General features: G+C 34.7%; 1 protein-coding gene across 2 annotated transcripts in view; it reads left to right on the plus strand.

The window, feature by feature from the left end:
* The window catches only part of ANK2 (ankyrin 2), a 279,598-nt gene that overhangs the window by 26,581 nt on the left and 235,353 nt on the right, over positions 1-17,664 (plus strand). Inside the window, exon 1 of one of the 2 annotated variants that reach the window (XM_087962978.1) lies at positions 7,993-8,099. The exons of the other annotated variant lie outside the window; for it this stretch is intronic. The gene's annotated coding sequence lies outside the window, so the exon portion shown is untranslated. Of the gene's footprint in view, positions 1-7,992; positions 8,100-17,664 lie in introns of those variants that run through there. 2 annotated transcript variants of the gene reach the window in all.

The following is a 17,664-nucleotide window of genomic DNA, read 5'->3' on the forward strand; positions in this document are numbered from 1 at the left end:
AATCAGAATACAAGCTCCAATTCAAATCCCAACAAAGGTTATAAAACCCAGGCACTCTCAGCACCTCAGTCCCTTTTCCTTGATCTCTTCCTTCACCTTGAAGCATGTGATCATCCTTCCTTTTCACTCGGGGGCTCCAAGCCATGTGGTCCTGCTGTCCACCATTAAACCTTCCAAACAGCCTCCATGTTTACAGTGTCTTTTCCCCCGCTTGGAACTGAACCCAGAAGGATATTTCTTCCAACAATAGCATTTAAAAGAAAAGGCGAGAAAGACATAAAGCGAAGTCGATAAGGATCTATACTGTATCTGGACTGTGCTGAAATTCCAAAATAATACAATGAGAAAAATACAATGATTTTTTTTTAAAAAAATGCTAAAATAAAATTAAAATAATAACACACCATAAACTCAAATCAATAATAGTCAGAATTATGTATACACTTGAGCAGTCTCCCGCGGAATTTAATAAACTACTTAGGTTTTTGTTATTTTTAACGTTAAATAGAACACTGGATAGTAAAAAAGAAATTTCATTTTATTGGATGTATTAAATATGCAAGCTTATATATGTACATGTGGAAGGGATACGTGTGAAAGATTGATCCACTGCTTATTGTTTCTTTCCTAAGAATTGTTTTGTATTAATATAAGTTTAGGTATTTGAAAAGTCATATATAATTGGAAAAAAGAATGTCCAAACATTTTAACAATTGACAATATAATGTCAATTAACTATTTGACTGGGAAGCTTTAAATATATAGTCCTGTATGTAAAACAAATTTTATTATTAAATATTTCACTGAAAAATTAAATGGAGCAATTTCCTTCAGAGCCAGATGCTACTGAATACTAATTGCTTGGGGAAACGAAAACAGAAGACTGATTATTTTTATGCTACCTATGTATTTTTCAATTGCAATCTTGTTTTATTGAGACCACCATGGCCACTTTTTTAAAGCAGAAAAGAAAGATGAAAATTCAATAAACACACAGTATTTTGTTTTTCTGAGAAGTATCAGGAAAATATTCTGGGCTAGATAATATGTTGGGTCTCGCACTTTTCAAACATCTTGTAGCTGCATTTTACCTAACCCAACAGGTATTTGCTTTGTTGCTGTTCTGACTTTTAGTGTTGAACTGTTTTCTCCAATTTGGTGCCTTCCAGCTAGCCATGTTGGGAAATGGTAGCCCAACACATCTGAAGATTACTATTTAAGGGAGGCCAGAATATGACTCCCCAGCTGACTTTAGCTGATCTTAAAACAATGCCTGACCTCTTTAGTGATGGGAAGGGAGGCTATAAGGGCATAAGATGGACTGGGAAATAAATAAATCCTAGAAGAAGTTATGGTAAGACAGATTACTTTAATTTTGTTGGTTAAAAAAAAAAATATATCTCATGAATGTGCCCAAGGAACCACTAGGAAGTAAGCTTGACTAGAAAGAGACCTTTTTTATTCTATTATGAAGAATTGTAAAAGATTCTACAGGTTTTGATTAAGCTAACAATTCTTATTTCTCAGCTATCAAATTATAAATATACAAAACATTAATAGATTTTATTAGTTTGCTTTCAGTAAAAATTGAATTTTGTAATAAATATTTAGCATTTTTATTTTAAAGAAGTATTTATAGGTTGCTCTATAACAGGGGTGTCAAACTTGCATCATCACGCGTCATCACGTGATGATTTTTTCTCCCTTCACTAAACCAGGGATGGGCATGTCCAACACATGACGCATCTGGCCTGTGGGCCACGAGTTTGATACCCCTGCTCTATAACATTAAATTTTCAGGGTGAGCTATAAAATAAAAGTAAACAAAGTAAAACCAATAACAATACAGTGATGTGATAGTACATGAATATCAGAGGTTAAAGGACAACAAAATAGAGCTAAGTTTGTTTTGAGAGGTACTACCGGTAGAAGATCTAAAAGAAAATAAAACTATTTGCATTGCACAATGAGGGTGCCACTACAGAAAAGGTCCTTTCACTTCTACTGTACTTCATCTAATAGGGATGTCCAAAAAGAGATTCCTATGATGATTCCTTTATGGACCTTGGTCAAATCATGAAAAGCTCATGAAATTCAAATGTAGCACTTTGAAGTAGTAAATTTACACAATGCCTGAATTCACAAATCATACTTAACCAATACCCAGTACACTTTTTCATGATTATATGTGAATTAAGTTCTATAAATTTCTATAAAGGCTACAGTAAAAAGCTAAGAAGGTTTTGATTAAGCTAACAATTCTTATTTCTCAGCTATCAAATTATAAATATACAAAACATTAATAGATTTTATTAGTTTGCTTTCAGTAAAAATTGAATTTTGTAATAAATATTTAGCATTTTTATTTTAAAGAAGTATTTATAGGTTGCTCTATAACAGGGGTGTTTCAACTTGCATCATCACGCCGTCATCACGTGATGATTTTTTTTCTCCCTTCACTAAACCAGGGATGGGCATGTCCAACACATGACGCATCTGGCCTGTGGGCCACGAGTTTGATACCCTGCTCTATAACATTAAATTTTCAGGGTGAGCTATAAAATAAAAGTAAACAAAGTAAAACCAATAACAATACAGTGATGTGATAGTACATGAATATCAGAGGTTAAAGGACAACAAAATAGAGCTAGTTTGTTTTGAGAGGTACTACCGGTAGAAGATCTAAAAGAAAATAAAACTATTTGCATTGCACAATGAGGGTGCCACTAACCTTTCTTTCTTATTACCTATAAAAAGAATTCCTATGATGATCCTTTAACCTTGTCTCATAAGCCTTGAAATTCAAATGTAGCACTTTGAAGTAGGTAATTTAAAACCTAAATTCACAAATCACTTAACCAATACCAGTACTTTTTCATGATTATATTAAGCTAATTTCTATAAAGGCTGTAGCTAAGAAGGTCTAACCTATATTACGAAATCATTAAGAAGTTATATTTTAAATTGCTTGAGAATATTACCAATTAAAGGCTCAACAAAAATGTTACTAGGACTGTGAAATTCTGATTACCACTTTACAATTTTTCAAATGATAAATCACAGTCTTCCCTGCTGTTGTAAGATGTAGCTTTTCTTTACCAATTTTATATTAATGCAAAAAAACAAACAAACCCTAACACAAGGTGGTTACAACTTCTGCTAGAAGTACTTTATCTTGACACCAATTAGGGTCAACATTCCAACATGAACCAGAGCTAAAAGTAGACAGAACTACCTATTATTTCTTGTTCACATAATACCTTCTCTGTCTCTTCTCCCTTTTCTTTTTCCCCACACAACTGGTTGTCACGTCACAGAGAGAGTACATAACTTTTACTAGAAGCCTGATTTGCTTGTATGCACTTTTAAAATTAAGCTGGGGATCACATGAAATTAAACCAAGAGCTACCCAACTAATATTCTATTTAAAGTAGCATATGTAAATTGGTACATACAACTCTAAAATATTATTGTTTAGAAAATACTTTCTTCTTTTTGGGACAAGTGACCAAAGTAAGCTAAGGCTTTCCCTTGTTTTAGAACTTGTTTTTATAAAGAGGAACACCAACAAACATCCATCCTTAGCCCATTATACTTCGGTAAATGGCATGGACCAATTTAGAGAGTTATATCTGAAATCTTCAGTGTATTTCTCCATAGCAGTTGTGTATAAATTGGCAGCATTCTGTACACTTCCAAACTTGTTCAGTTTGAATTTCTCCATTAAAGTGAGAAATTCTTTGCTTTTCAAGTTCAGTATTGTGGGTTTTCTTTCCCTGTTTTCTTTCAGTTCTGTGAACAATCACAATCCAACATTATGTTACCAAGGAGAAAAACCTCCTAAATCTCAAGATTTATTATGTGGCTGCTTGGGCGTGTTTTGCCAAAGAAAATAAGCTTTCTTTGAGCTGTATTCAGCATACTCCTTTTCTCACCGGAACTATGCCAGAGGATGGCATTGCTATGTGATGATTCTCCCATCTCCATTGCAACAAGTCATTAAGAACCTAGTGCAAAGGCTGCACTCTAAAACTCCATTAGCATGAGTCAGGCTAACAGGAAATGAATTTTCTTCCATATCTCTCATCAAGGACAATTCCATTAAATGCTTCAAAACCTGCAAGAAGTTGGATGGGATTTTTGTTCTTCTTGTTATTGGTACATGAATAAAAAGCTCGTATTACAAGATGCAGTTGAATTCTTAATAAGCTTTTAAAATCTCCAAATATGAAAAATGAACATAAGTGCAAATGCTCAGACATTATCAAAACCTCAGATATTGTTACTTTCCCCCCCTTATATACACATACACTATCCTCAGTGAATGAACACTAATTCATGGATAGTATACCTAAAATCTGATAGGGCGTGGTCATACTTACAACTACATAAAAAGAAACATTTGATGACACTTAACTCTGTATAAAGGGACAGCAAATTGCTCTCTCTATTCCCCAAATATATTAATTAATCTATCATCCTGATAAATCAGTTAAAAAGTAAGTTAAAGCATCAGATTAAAAACTAGGAGACCATGAATTCTAGTCCCACCTTAGACACAAAGATACTAGGTAACCTTGAGCCAGTCATTCTTTCTCACAATAGAAAGCAGGCAATAGCAAACTATTTCTGAAAATGGCAGAGATTAGAAAAGTAAGTTGCCAGGAATCAAGACTGACTTGAAACCCCATCCTCCCCTCCCCCACAAAAAAAGTCCTGGTACAAAGGAAGGCATGAAACTGTATTTCTGTTTCCTGTTGCTTCCTGGAACTGTGGAGACAGAGTATTAGCCAGGAATTATATTTTAATTCAACTGCAACATTTTAAAATAAAATAAAAAACAGTGATTTATTTTATAAAATATTTCTAGGCTTTCATGGCAAAGCATTCTGAAGGCAGCTTACAAAACCAAAATCACCTTATTGTAAAAGGCATCCCAATTCCAGCATTTATTTTGTTGTAACCTCATCTTTTATTCAAGAACTCAAGAAAAATTTTTCTTCACAACAATTCATCCGTGAGGTGGGTTGGGCTAAGGGAGATTGCTCCAGAATCATCCAGTGAGTTTCCAGGACTGATAGTGTATGTCTCCCTGTCCCTAGTCCATCTGAATTACAAACCATACTAGTTCTCATTTAAAAGCAGTTTTCCCAAAAGTTAAAACACATCTCCCAAATTCTAAAACCAATGGGTAAAATCTGGGTAAATGGGTTTTCAAAAGATAGTAGTGAAAATATTTTAAAACGCATATGGCAATCCAGTTAGAATTCAGTGGAATAATCCTTTTCTTCATTTTAGGCAATTCAGAAGTTGCAAGAAAGCATGAGTAAAAGTGTATTCCTGAACTTAAAATGTAGTCAATACTTTAGAAATTGATCTTTTAAATTCTCAGAAATGTACTGGTAGGAATTCAGGTTTTGTGAGTCATATGTTCTATCATTACATCCTCATGAACACTTGGTTGAATGTTTTCTATATCACTTAAGATTGGGGCTGTTCTTAAAAGAGACTCCAAGATAGAGTTCATAAGTAGGTTTACTCCATGAAGGACTGTAGCTAATGTACTCAGCGAAATGGGTCTTTTTAACTTTCTGAGCTATGCAAATGAATAAGAGCTCTTCTAGACCAAATTAAAATACAGTCAATATTTTAGAAATTGATATTTTAAATTCTCAGAAATGTAGATAGAAATTTAGTCTCCGTTTAACACTAGAAACATGTAAATAATATTACAAAAAACAAATTTCTGGAATTAAGCTATATAAAGCAACTTAATTGGTCATACTTAGATAATTCTTTTTAAATAAAGTGATGTTTGTTTTTCCAATGAAACTTGCATTAGGAAAAAAAAGTAGCATTAAATGTATCCGTATTTTTCAGTCTATAAGATGCCCCCATATTTCATGTGGTTTCTTGTAATAAGCACATTTTAAGCCATTGCTGTGAAGAAGCCATCTTGTTAGAGTGAGTAATACAAGAATAAGAAATGCATGCTATTCTTGGATGGAATAATAGAGATGAAAGCTAGATTGGCAATGTGATATAGGAAACAAGTACAATAGAGAGGGATGATAGAGCTGCATATAAGACAGAGGCTCATCAGGCATGTGTTGCCTTCTCCTCTGGCCTCCTGTGGAATAAGATTGCCCCCCCCCCCATTTTCAAATAAATATTTGAAAGAAAAAGTAGCATCTTATATACAGAAAAATGCAGTATTTTGGTCTACTGTTGAATAGTCAGAAGCGTAAGCATATTTCTCTTCCTCTAGTAAAATTCTATTAGGGAAGAATACCAATCTGCTTTCTATATGAAAATGGTTCATAGTATAGATGCTGCCAATGAAAACGGTGTTTAGTATGTGCTCAGCCTAAATGTCTCTAAAAGAAATTACATCATGTAGTGTTACTTTATGATTTCTGAAAAATTTGCACTGTTGATTTTATTTAACAGAAAACAAGTAACAATAAAAAAGCTTTGCCATATATGCACAGATGGCAAAGGTTTATTTTTAATTTTAAACAAATTAAGCCAGCAGTTGCTTGACTCTTAATTTATAGCGCAGTTCTAAATTATGTTTAATGACAAGCCAGTCTTGCTGAATTCAGTCCTTACTGTCTTTTACTAGGATCCAATTTTGAACACCGAAAATGGAAGCATCACCGATTTCATTTGGAGTAACAATACCCTGAATGTTGTTTTTTTTTAAAAAATAGACATTCAACAAAGTTCTTTTCTTTGCTAGTCTACAACAACTTCAAACTGGAATAGTGATTTTCAAGCCTTTTGCCTTTTGGGAAATGTTTTCTACATAGGCTTAATTGCTAAGGAAGCCTCACATATACTGAAGAGCAGGGGTCTCCAACCTTGACAACTTGAAGACTTGTGGACTTCAATTCCCAGAATTCCTCAGCCAGCTTTGCTGGCTGAGGAACTCTGGGAGTTGAAGTCCACAAGTCTTCAAGTTGCCAAGGTTGGAGACCCCTACTGAAGAGGACCCTGTAATAAATTCTTAGGGCCTGGTATCAAACTCACAGCATCACGTTGCTGTCATATGATGTTTTGTGACATTTTCTCCATTTGTGAAGCTGGGGTGGGCATGGCCTGTGTGTGACACATCCAGTCCATGAGCCACCAGTTTTGACACCCCTGTTTTAGGGCATGTTAGCATCAGCAACATGGCTTTGGTGAGATTATTTGTGATACTCCAGAATAAAGAAAACAACCAACATGACTGAAATGTCCCAACACATTGTTCTCACATGGGATCACACAAAATTTGAGGATTAAAAATTGTAAATTCGGTGTTTATATATTTTGGCACCCCTATATATTTTACAAAATTGTACTATAATCCTGACATCTTGAATATATTCTATCCTCTGGAGTAATCTGTTCTCAAAGGGCACTTTCCTGGATCTGTGGTTAAGCTATACAGTATATATATCTGTGTGATGTTGCTGTGTATGGAGCTTTAATGAGTAAACTCTTCAACTGTTCAGCTTCACAAGCCATACAATTCAAATTTAGATAATCCTGGACACCGTAGCATGCTCAGATTCCAAGTTTGAATCTTACTCAGTAAACCTTTTAAAAAAAGCAGTGTTCATCCAACAGCTTTATGTGGAAACTTGCCCAGTAAAAATCCACATGTATAATATATATGATAAGTGAAAATTTGATTAGGGGGAATGTCTGCTAGGCACCAAACTGGTATCCATGAAGAACTGGAGTCCATAAATATCCCTGCCCCCCCCCCAAAAAAATAAATAAATAAATTGAAAACTGGAGAGAAAAGGAACAGCCTACTTGCTTTCTCATTCAGACAAGCTGTTTCCTCCCAGATGCAGTTCATCAGAGCCAGAATCAGTGACTGCCAAAAACTGGTGTGATTTGAAGGCATTCTTATATTCAAGGGAAATCATGCGGTGTTGTGTGGTCAGCAAGGACTGGCTGGAATGAAACACATGGATTACAGTAAAAAAAAGAAGAAGGCTGCACTACAGAAGCTTTCTGTCTTTGACATTGTTTGCAAGAAAGGCTGAAGGACTCTTTTCTGTTAAGAGGTATCGCAGTGTGGGGAAGACTAGCCAAGCTCTTCAGTGAGTAGCTGTATTTTATTTTAAGTAACCGAATGATGCATTTTATGACTAGCAACTTTGTCTCTTTTTCTTGTGTATTTCTTTGAACAGATGTACCACACAGTCTTGTAGAAAAATCAGATGTTTTGATTTCTATTTTTTTTTTTTGAAGAAAAAGCATTTTGATTTGGGGGATAGGTATTTATGCCTGTCTTTTGCTTCTGAGGGTACACTACAGCCAGATATGAGGATAACTTCAGTAATCGAAAGCTAATTAAAAAATACATCAGGGAGAGAGAGCAGAAAATGGTGACTTACAAAGAAGTGTTACTTGTTTATTGATAAATAGCTTCATTGAATTCAGAGGTTAATCCAAAGTATATTCAGTAGTTCATTTCTCAGGTGGTTGCCATACCTGTATTAGCTTTCATTAATATGAATTTGAAAAAATATAGAAAAGCAACAGGTTGTCCTATGACATCATTATAAACAGCTTATAAACATAGCTTACAATTTCCATCCTATTTTTGGTTGCTGTTTTAAGACAGAAGTACAGAATATGATACGAGTTTAGTGATTTGGTAATTAATTTTGATTAACTATAGTTAAAATAGGAGGGGGGTGATTAAATCCTAATAGTCTGTGAGAGAAAAAAACAATTGGAATGAACAAGATAATGAAATTTGTCATTTTCAGCGGATGGATAAGAAATTGATGGGAGAAACTTGACAAGAGAATATGTTTATAAAAGGCTCTTCGTAATTTGAGAAAACCTGAAAAACAAAATCTTATGCAATATAGGAGGTTCCCTTCATATTATCTATTATTTATTGGCCCCGTGAAGATTTACATTTTATTGTCAGTGTTTTATACTGGAATAAAAATGCCATTGTTGGATAAAATAACTGATAATAAGTATATCGCTTTCTTTCAAGCAGCTTTTAAATGAATAGAAATAAATCTTTAGCAGTAAATTTGAAGATATTTTATAATTCAAGACATTTTAGACTGCAAATCTTGTTTTTATGCTTGTAATTGTGGGATAGGGATCCTCTGAATACAATTTACACTAAGCTGCTGTTCATAGGAAACCTATAAAACATTGGCTATATGTATGAGTAATGCATCTTTCATCTCTCGAGGGTTATTCAACACAGAGAAATTAATCATATCAACTGGCTGCAATTGTGGAACATGTTTAGAAGACTGATAGTTATTTCCAACCAATTTCCTTTCTCTCATCCCATTATTTCTGACCTGTCTTTGAGGGTGGCTGATATAGCATGTCTACCTTTCTTTCTACTTTCTCAAATAACTTTTTGGAACAACTACATAAATATTGTTATGGTACAGGAAGCTGTATTTTCTATTTTTATAAGACATGGATAATATTTTTTCTACATTAAATCCTTAGGATTTAACCAATATTTCTATATTGCATACTGCCAAATGAAAATTTTGAGCCTGAAACATTATATTGGGGAGTGATCTACTGAGGTCAGTAGAACTATTCAGAGTAAATATGCATTGGGATAAGCTATACTTATTCTTCATTAGACTAGGCTATCATAATAATTCCTTCCCAAATGGAATTACCTGCCTTATTATTGTATTCTCAGAAAATCTGAGACTTCTGTCTTGTTGTTTTTTTTCAAGTAACTTTTTTTTAAATTAGTTTTCCCAGAAAAAACCATTGTACAAAAGATTCAACTGTAGAACACACACACACACAAAATCTGATCTTTTACCTTAAAGGTAAAATACATGAAAAAAACACAGACTGAATAAATAAAGGTAGCACAAATTCAAATTTACTTTCAATCTATATTAAATTTTGTTATAATTTAAAACATTTATATAACTTTCCATCTTCTAACCAACCAAATAGAGCTTGAAAATGAATTTTTTGCTAAGGGTATAACTGATTGATTTCATAATCTGGATTTGGAAATTTGAACAATCTAGTTAATGTTTGCTACAAAGGTATTTTTAAAGAAATCCTGTAATTTTACACATTCTTTATAGATAACATAGTATGTTTTGGATAATTTCATTATAACATAAATTCAGTTTATCTCTCAAAGCTTGAACAGTATTGTAGACTATATGCAACTCTGACTTTTAAGTGCACATTAAGTGACAATTGGGTAGTATGAAAATTACCACTTGCAGAAAATACTTGCTTGTAAAAATGCTATAATTATAGAGCTATTCTAGGCCTAAATGTAGCTGCATTTTGAAAAAAGGCTGACAAAGAAATGGATAATGCTTGTTACTCAAAGACTCTCCTATTAAAGACATGAATGATTTTTATATTGTATTCATATCTCTCTCTCTCTTTGTGTGTGTATATATAATCCAAAGTAGTTCACAAGAATCATGTAATGAAACAAATTGTTAAAAAGTTACGATATTTATGTAGTTACTTGCCAAGCATATCTAAATTATAATAAAGTAAGCAAAATATCTTTACAATCTCCAAGGCGTGTCACAACTTTTGAGCATCCCTAATTTTTTGAAATTAAAAGTTGAAAAATTGGACACGCCCTAAAGATGGGTCACTTATCTGTAACCCAAAAATAAAAATAAATGTATGAAAACATAAAGGAAATAAAATCTGTCAGTTAATAGATCATGTACAGATTATGAACTGACATATCCAAGACAATATAACTTGGTATAAAAACTGAAAACAGAAGAACCAGAAACTGTAAGTCCAGACACAATATTAAAACAAATGGGAGAAACTGCCTTTACAACAATCAAAAAAGCCAGAATATAAATTTCATTCACGTATTGGCTAGTACACAAAGTTTAGCCAGCTTTATAATAACATCATAAAGGTGGTAAACACCATTATAAAGGGAAAAAGTAACATTACTTCACAGTAATGCTGGAAGAATCAAACATCAGGTTAATAAAATATAAGTCATACATATTCATAAAATGTGCAAGCTTAAGAGCCCATTTAGTGTTCCCCTGTCCATAGTCTTTCTACTGTTTTCATGGTAAAAAGTTACAAATTACAGTATAAAAGGTGAGAAATTGCAATAGGCTTGACACAAAGTTAAAACTGTAGCTGGAAGTGCCAGTCTCAGGTGAACGTTCCTTCCAAGATGTCCTAGTTCCTACTAATTAAATAACAAAAGGTCATTTCCACCAAGAGATTGCCATCTCCATCTTCAATGTTAAATAACCAGAAATCACAAGCTCGGTAGGATACCTGAGCACAGCACCCTCCCTTTTGGAAACCCAGCTAATTGCACTTTCTTGAAATTTCTAGAGCAGGAATGTCAAACTGGCGGCTCATGGGCCAGATGCATCACATGCAGGCCACACTGACCCCTGCTCCGTGAAGGCAAAAAGTGTTGCGATATGTCACGTGATGGCAATGTGATGCAGCAAGTTTGACGCTCGTGTCCTAGCCCCCAACCAGGGCCCAGGGACCCCGTGGGGGGGGGAAAACAAGCCCCCCCAGTTCATTGGGGCCCCGCGCCCCCTTATTGAAAAAAAAAAAAGTGAGCCCCGGGAAACAGTCCCCCAAAAAAAAACCAAAAAAAACAAAAAACAAAAACCAAACACCCACACACCCCTCCAACAAAAAAACAAAAAAAAAAACAAAACAAAAAAAAACCACTCCCCCCACCCCCAAAAACCCTTCCCCCCAAAAACAAACACCCCCACAAAAAAAAAAACCAAACCCACCCCAAAAAAAACAAAAAACCACAACAAAACCCAACAAAACAAATAAAACAACCACCCACACCCCCCCCCAACCAAACCACACCCCCCCCCCCCCCCCCCCCCCCCCCCCCCCCCCCCCCCCCCCTAGAGGATAGTATTTGTGCTGACTTTTGAGGAACAAAGGAAACGTTTTCTAGATAAGGGGATTGCAGGGGTGGGATCAGGTGTCCATCTTCAAACCAGCTGATTGTGCTCTTAGAATAAACTTCACCTGATTCAAGTAACTACCTGTGTTCTGCATTCTTTATTCCTGGCTTGGAAATGAACCTGATTTCTTTCTACATAGAAGTCTGTTTAGTAATTGGGATTGTTATACAGTGGTACCTTGGTACTCAACTGCTTTGAAGCACTTCAAATTGGATACTCAGCATATTTTGATGTGAAAATTTTGTCCTGGTAGTCATCATTTGTTTGGTACTCGACTCACAAGCTAGAACTTGTCGATGATGGCTGCCTTGCGACTCACTACATTATTCCTTAAGGGAAAAATTGGTTTGGTACTCACCATTTTTGGTACTCATTGTGCCTCCCAGAACTAATTAACGATGAATACTGAGGTACACTGCATTAACTTCAGGAAAGTTTATTTCTATTCAATTTAAAATAGCTTGGGATCAGTAACAAGTCTAATTGGTGTTCTATGCCTCATACCAGTCTTTAACCTGAATACCAAAAAGGCCCTGGGAGAATGATCAGAAAACTGAAGCCTAATCTTGTGTCACAATGAATTGCTATGATGGACTTGGAATTATGCAATTTAAAATATTAAAAAGTTAAAAGTTTTGTTTTTTTCTAGTGGATGAAAAGAACGCTCAGTGTCATTGCCTAATTAAAGTGTCACTTACCTAGGCAGTGTGACTGCCTAATTAAAGCATCTGTCTTTTCCTGTAAATAGATAAAAGATTAAAAAAACATTGAGTAATGGAGGTGGAGATTTTTGGGGGGGAGACATTCCTGCAAGGACTTTTCAATGCTGTAGATTGGCAAAACCATGTTCATCGAAGGGAAAGAATCTTCTGGAGTCCCAGCAGAGGCAAGAAATAGAATTATCTGCTAAGTGGTAGAAAGGACTCCATTTTCAGAAAACAGTCAAGATGCTGGAATCCCAGGCCCATAAAGGATCTGATTTATTTCATTCTTTCACTCATTCAGCTTCTTTAGGAGGTTTTCATTTCTGGGCTTGCATCTATCCTAGAGAAGGGAGAAAAACGTCAAACACTTTAAGAAGCCAGTATTTAAAAATTATGATTCTTGTGCCTCCCTTTATAATTTTAGAATCAAGTTTCAAAATGACATTGCAAATACAGATAAGAACTCAAATTATGCCCCTTATGTAAATTTATAGAAAATTTTAAAATAACATTTCATCAGAAAAGGTTGCTTACATCACATGAATGACATATTAGAAGTTCTGCGGCTACAGCTATCATTTTAGCCTGGTTAATTTTGTTTTAGCCTGGATGAGTTAGTTAAGGCACCAGGCTAGAAAATGGAAGACCATGAATTCAAGTCCCACATTAGCCATAAAAGCCAGCTTGGGTGTCTTTGGGTCAATCACTCTCAGTCCAATCCACCTCACAGGGTGGTGTTGTGAGGCAAATAGGGGGAGGCAGGAATGTTGGATATCTTTGCTGCCTTGAGTTATACCTAAAAATAATAAATGTGAGATACATAATAAGTTATTACCAATGTTTATGGAGATTCTCAGTCATCCAGGTCATGTTGCATAGTGGTGGGATTCATTTTTTTTTTACTACCAGTTCTGTGGGCATGACTTGCTGGGCAGGGCAGGGTAAGGATACTGTAAAATCTCCAGTCAGAGGTGGTATTTGCCGGGTCTCTGAACTACTCAAAATTTCCGCTACCGGTTCTCCAGAACTGGTCAGAACCTGCTAAATACCACCTCTGAGGTAGTCCCAAGAAGCTTCTTGGATGCGAAGTAAAACGTCTTCAAAGAAAAACCAGAAAGTCCAGTTGCCTCTTGAAAAAGCACCTTTGGGTATTACAAATGTTATTTGCTTTGATTATATGTGAAAGAACAGTAGACACAGAGGTTTCTCAAGCTGTACAGCTGTGTTAAACTTGAAATGTTTAATATTTTCCCAGTTCTGTTCTTTTACATCAGTAACAAAAATAAAAATTTCATTTACTTTTTGAATAAAAACAATTTCTCATGTTTACTTTGCAAACACAAGGAACATCTCTAGTGCACATGCAATTTTGATTTCAAATATGAAATTTCAAACAGTAGTCTTCCGAGAAATATATAATAGTCTGAATCACTCGAACCTGTTGGAAATGTAAGGAAGGGGATTGTTTAGTAATTTAATGACCTTTATGAATTAGGAGAAAGAAATAAGTGACAGCGTATTGTTTGACATTGAATTTGAAACTGTATGGCCAAAATTGAATCTCATTTTGAAAATGTTATGTACGAGGGGTGGGGTGATATTGAAGGAACAGAAAGCACAAGCAGTTACCTCACATACACAGTTTTAAATTCATGCTAATGTATCCATCGTTGAGCCAAAACCTTTTCAGGATTATTATAGCTTCTGGGCAGGCTGCCTGTCCATTTAAATGTCTCAATCACATTTAAGTTATGGATTGCCCTTTTGTAGTTATCCACAGAAGGGGACCTAATGCAAATGCTTTCACTAACATCACAAGAGTGCCCTGCAGCTATAAAGAACTACAATTCCCAGAACATTCAGCCACCGGCTAGATAATAACAAATGGAGGATCTACTGGGTTGGAGAAAGACTAGCCATTGTATTTGGCATTTGGACTTTGGGAAAGATTGGATAGTTTGATTAAATAGTAAGGAGAAGTCTAGCTTATTATATAGATTTATTGAGAACTGCCTCATGCATACAGTATATACTTTTGGATAACTTAGGTCTAAATAATGAGGATATTTATTTTCTTCTAGTTCCACTTTTATTTAAATATTAATTGAGAAAATAATGATTTTTTTCTATGCTTTCTTCTGTATTTTCTTTTCAGCTAAAAATTAAACTTGGTAATCTTGATATTATTAGGGGCAAGTAAAATGTAGAAGCTGGCTGTTCTAGAAAATATAATTACTGTTTTCTTTGAAAATAGATGTTACAGCAGTATTTCATTTGTTTATCTAGATCAGGAGTGTCAAACTCGCGTCCCATGAGTGGATGTGTCATGTGCTGGCCCCGCCCCTGCCCGGTTTAGCGAAGGGGGAAAAAGTCCCTATACATCACATGATGCCACGAATTTGACACCCCTGATCTAGATTCTAGGTCTAGGATATATTTGCTTGTTTATGAAATAAATGAAATGCAGGTTACTCATTAAAATAGATAGGACAAGTGATATGTAACAATATGCCATTAAGTCACTGTCAACTCTTAACAATTACATAATTAAACTTTTTCCAAGGATTTAGCCACAGTGAAATCAGTTATGATGGAGTAAATTACATAATTAAACGTTTTCCAAGGATTTAGCCACAGTGAAATCAGTTATGATGGAGTAAATTATATACAGAATATTTGATTTGTTGCAGATCCAAAACCAATGGCACTGAGCCAATACTACCTTATGGCCTACAGACTACAAGGTGGCAGTTAGATATATTGTAGATAGAAATACAGTTAAATATACTGTAGATAGAAGGATTCACTAAATACATTTGTCTATCCCTCTCGTGCATTTCCTGTAAATAAATATGTTTCCTGCTATAATTATAAAATCTACTAATCATTATTCCATATAGAGTCTGTGTTTCAAAAATAAAATATTTTATTGATTTATTAAATATATCACTTTTGAAATGAAGGCCTCTATATGACAAATGTGAAAGAAGAAAACCAGTCACTTGCATTCCATCTACAAAAATAATATGATTGCTAGTTTTCATTTGCAGGGTATTCCACAAGTTAAAGCTTATCTAGTGCTTTATACAGCTTCTGGTTCCAGTTATAAAATATATATTTTATGCAAAAGTTAAACAGATGCTGAACATTCATCTTGGTACAGTGCTATAGCAATAACTTTAAAAAAAGAAAAGTAACCATAAAGAAAAATAAATAGCAATGAAAATTTTTAATGTAACTTGAGACTTTTAGGAATTTTCCATTGAATAAAATACTAAACAAATAAAAATATAAAACAAAAAATTGGGAGGGAGGAGTCAGGAAAAGTGACGATAGTTATTACTAAAGTCAAGCTAATAGCTGAAAGGAAAAACAAGGTTCTCATAACTAAAACCAAAACCAAAACTAAACTTTATACCAACTCCCCACTACAGTGTTTTCAGAAAATCAATGACCTAAAAAATAGAAAATGAAATTGTAGTTTTGTTTGATGTCACAACATTGTTTACATCCACAGACCTAGAACTACTGAATGAATCCATGTCAGCAGTACTACACAACACACCTGATCTACTGAAATATATGAAGATTGAAATATCCAAAATCATGGATTTCATCAGCTTCTGCCTCTCTACTTAAATTTGTTCGATTGACAAATATATCAATAAATCAGAGTAACACCCATAGGATCATCACTTTCAGCATTCATAGCAGAGACTGTAACATAGTGTCTAGTAACTATCCACTCCAATGCATGCAACGAGAAGTAGGAATATTGTGTATAGCAACATCTTCACTATAATAACAAAAGAGCAACTAGAGAAGTCACATAAAAAAACAAACATCTTCCAAAGAACAAAATTTATGATTCCTCCCCAAGATGGTTGCCGTACAGTAAGAAACTTTATTCTCTTGCCAATGATCTGCTGTTGTTGCTGCCAAAACTGGTTCTATGGCAGTGCTGCTCTGTGGATTTGAATGGGAGAATTTAGGTATGACAAGATTGGGCCCACTTGGGAAGGGGAGTCTTGAAGATTCTAGTTGCAAGTGGGAGGGTTGGAAAGTCACTGGGCAAATCCATCTTCTTTTCAGCAGTTTGTTTTCTAAGCAAGCCTGGATTTTTTAAAAATTTATTGTTTCATGTTGCTTTTTGTCTTTAAAAATTGACCTGCTATACTTACCAAATCTGTTTTCAAAAACAGACGGGAGAGGGAGAGGGAGAGAGAGATATCTATCCAAGCAGCTAGTTGATTCCTGTTAACTAGCTGCTATATTATTTATTAATAATATAGCTATTATATTTTTTGGCTATTTTATTTATCTGAATACTTTAATTTTGTAAACCATGACAGTGCAAACCTAAACTCTCAATTGTAATTGAAATACATTTGAAATACAGCACATAAATACATTATATGTAACGCAGTAGTCCTATGCACACTTTCCTGAAATATGATGTTCGCACATTAATCATCATGCATTGGATTAGGCTGTCATCTCATAAAACATTTCTATGGCCATTTTATAGTTATCAACAGAAAGGGAGGGGGGAAAGGGGTTTGAAAGAACAGTGCAGTAGCTTGGAAATCGAAAGTGCATTCCATACATAGCTTTTCAGAGATTGTAACTAGGTGACAAGTTTCTGCCGCACAAAAATCTAACTGGAGAACATGATTGAAGACTTTTGGCTATGGATGTGTCTCATTGGAGAATATGAATTATGATACATCCAGAGGACTGGGGGGAAACCAGATCAAGGGTGACAGTGAATTATGTATCTCAGAGTCAGCTACACCCATGTAGTGCTGACATATTAACTTCCAATAAATCCTGTTTAGTTTTGGAAGTTTGGCTCGAGACTCATGATTTAATTGGGGTAACCAGAATCCTGACACAGGCAGCATTTTAAAATACCACTTTAGTTTAAAATGTACTATTGATGAAGTTAAATTCTGGTATTAGTTACACAGAGCTGCAATTATGAATTAGTG

Source organism: Notechis scutatus, chromosome 4 (genome assembly GCF_049901735.1).
Source record: "Notechis scutatus isolate UNSWTSFEM ecotype Mainland chromosome 4, rNotScu1.2, whole genome shotgun sequence".
Taxonomy (NCBI): domain Eukaryota; kingdom Metazoa; phylum Chordata; class Lepidosauria; order Squamata; family Elapidae; genus Notechis; species Notechis scutatus.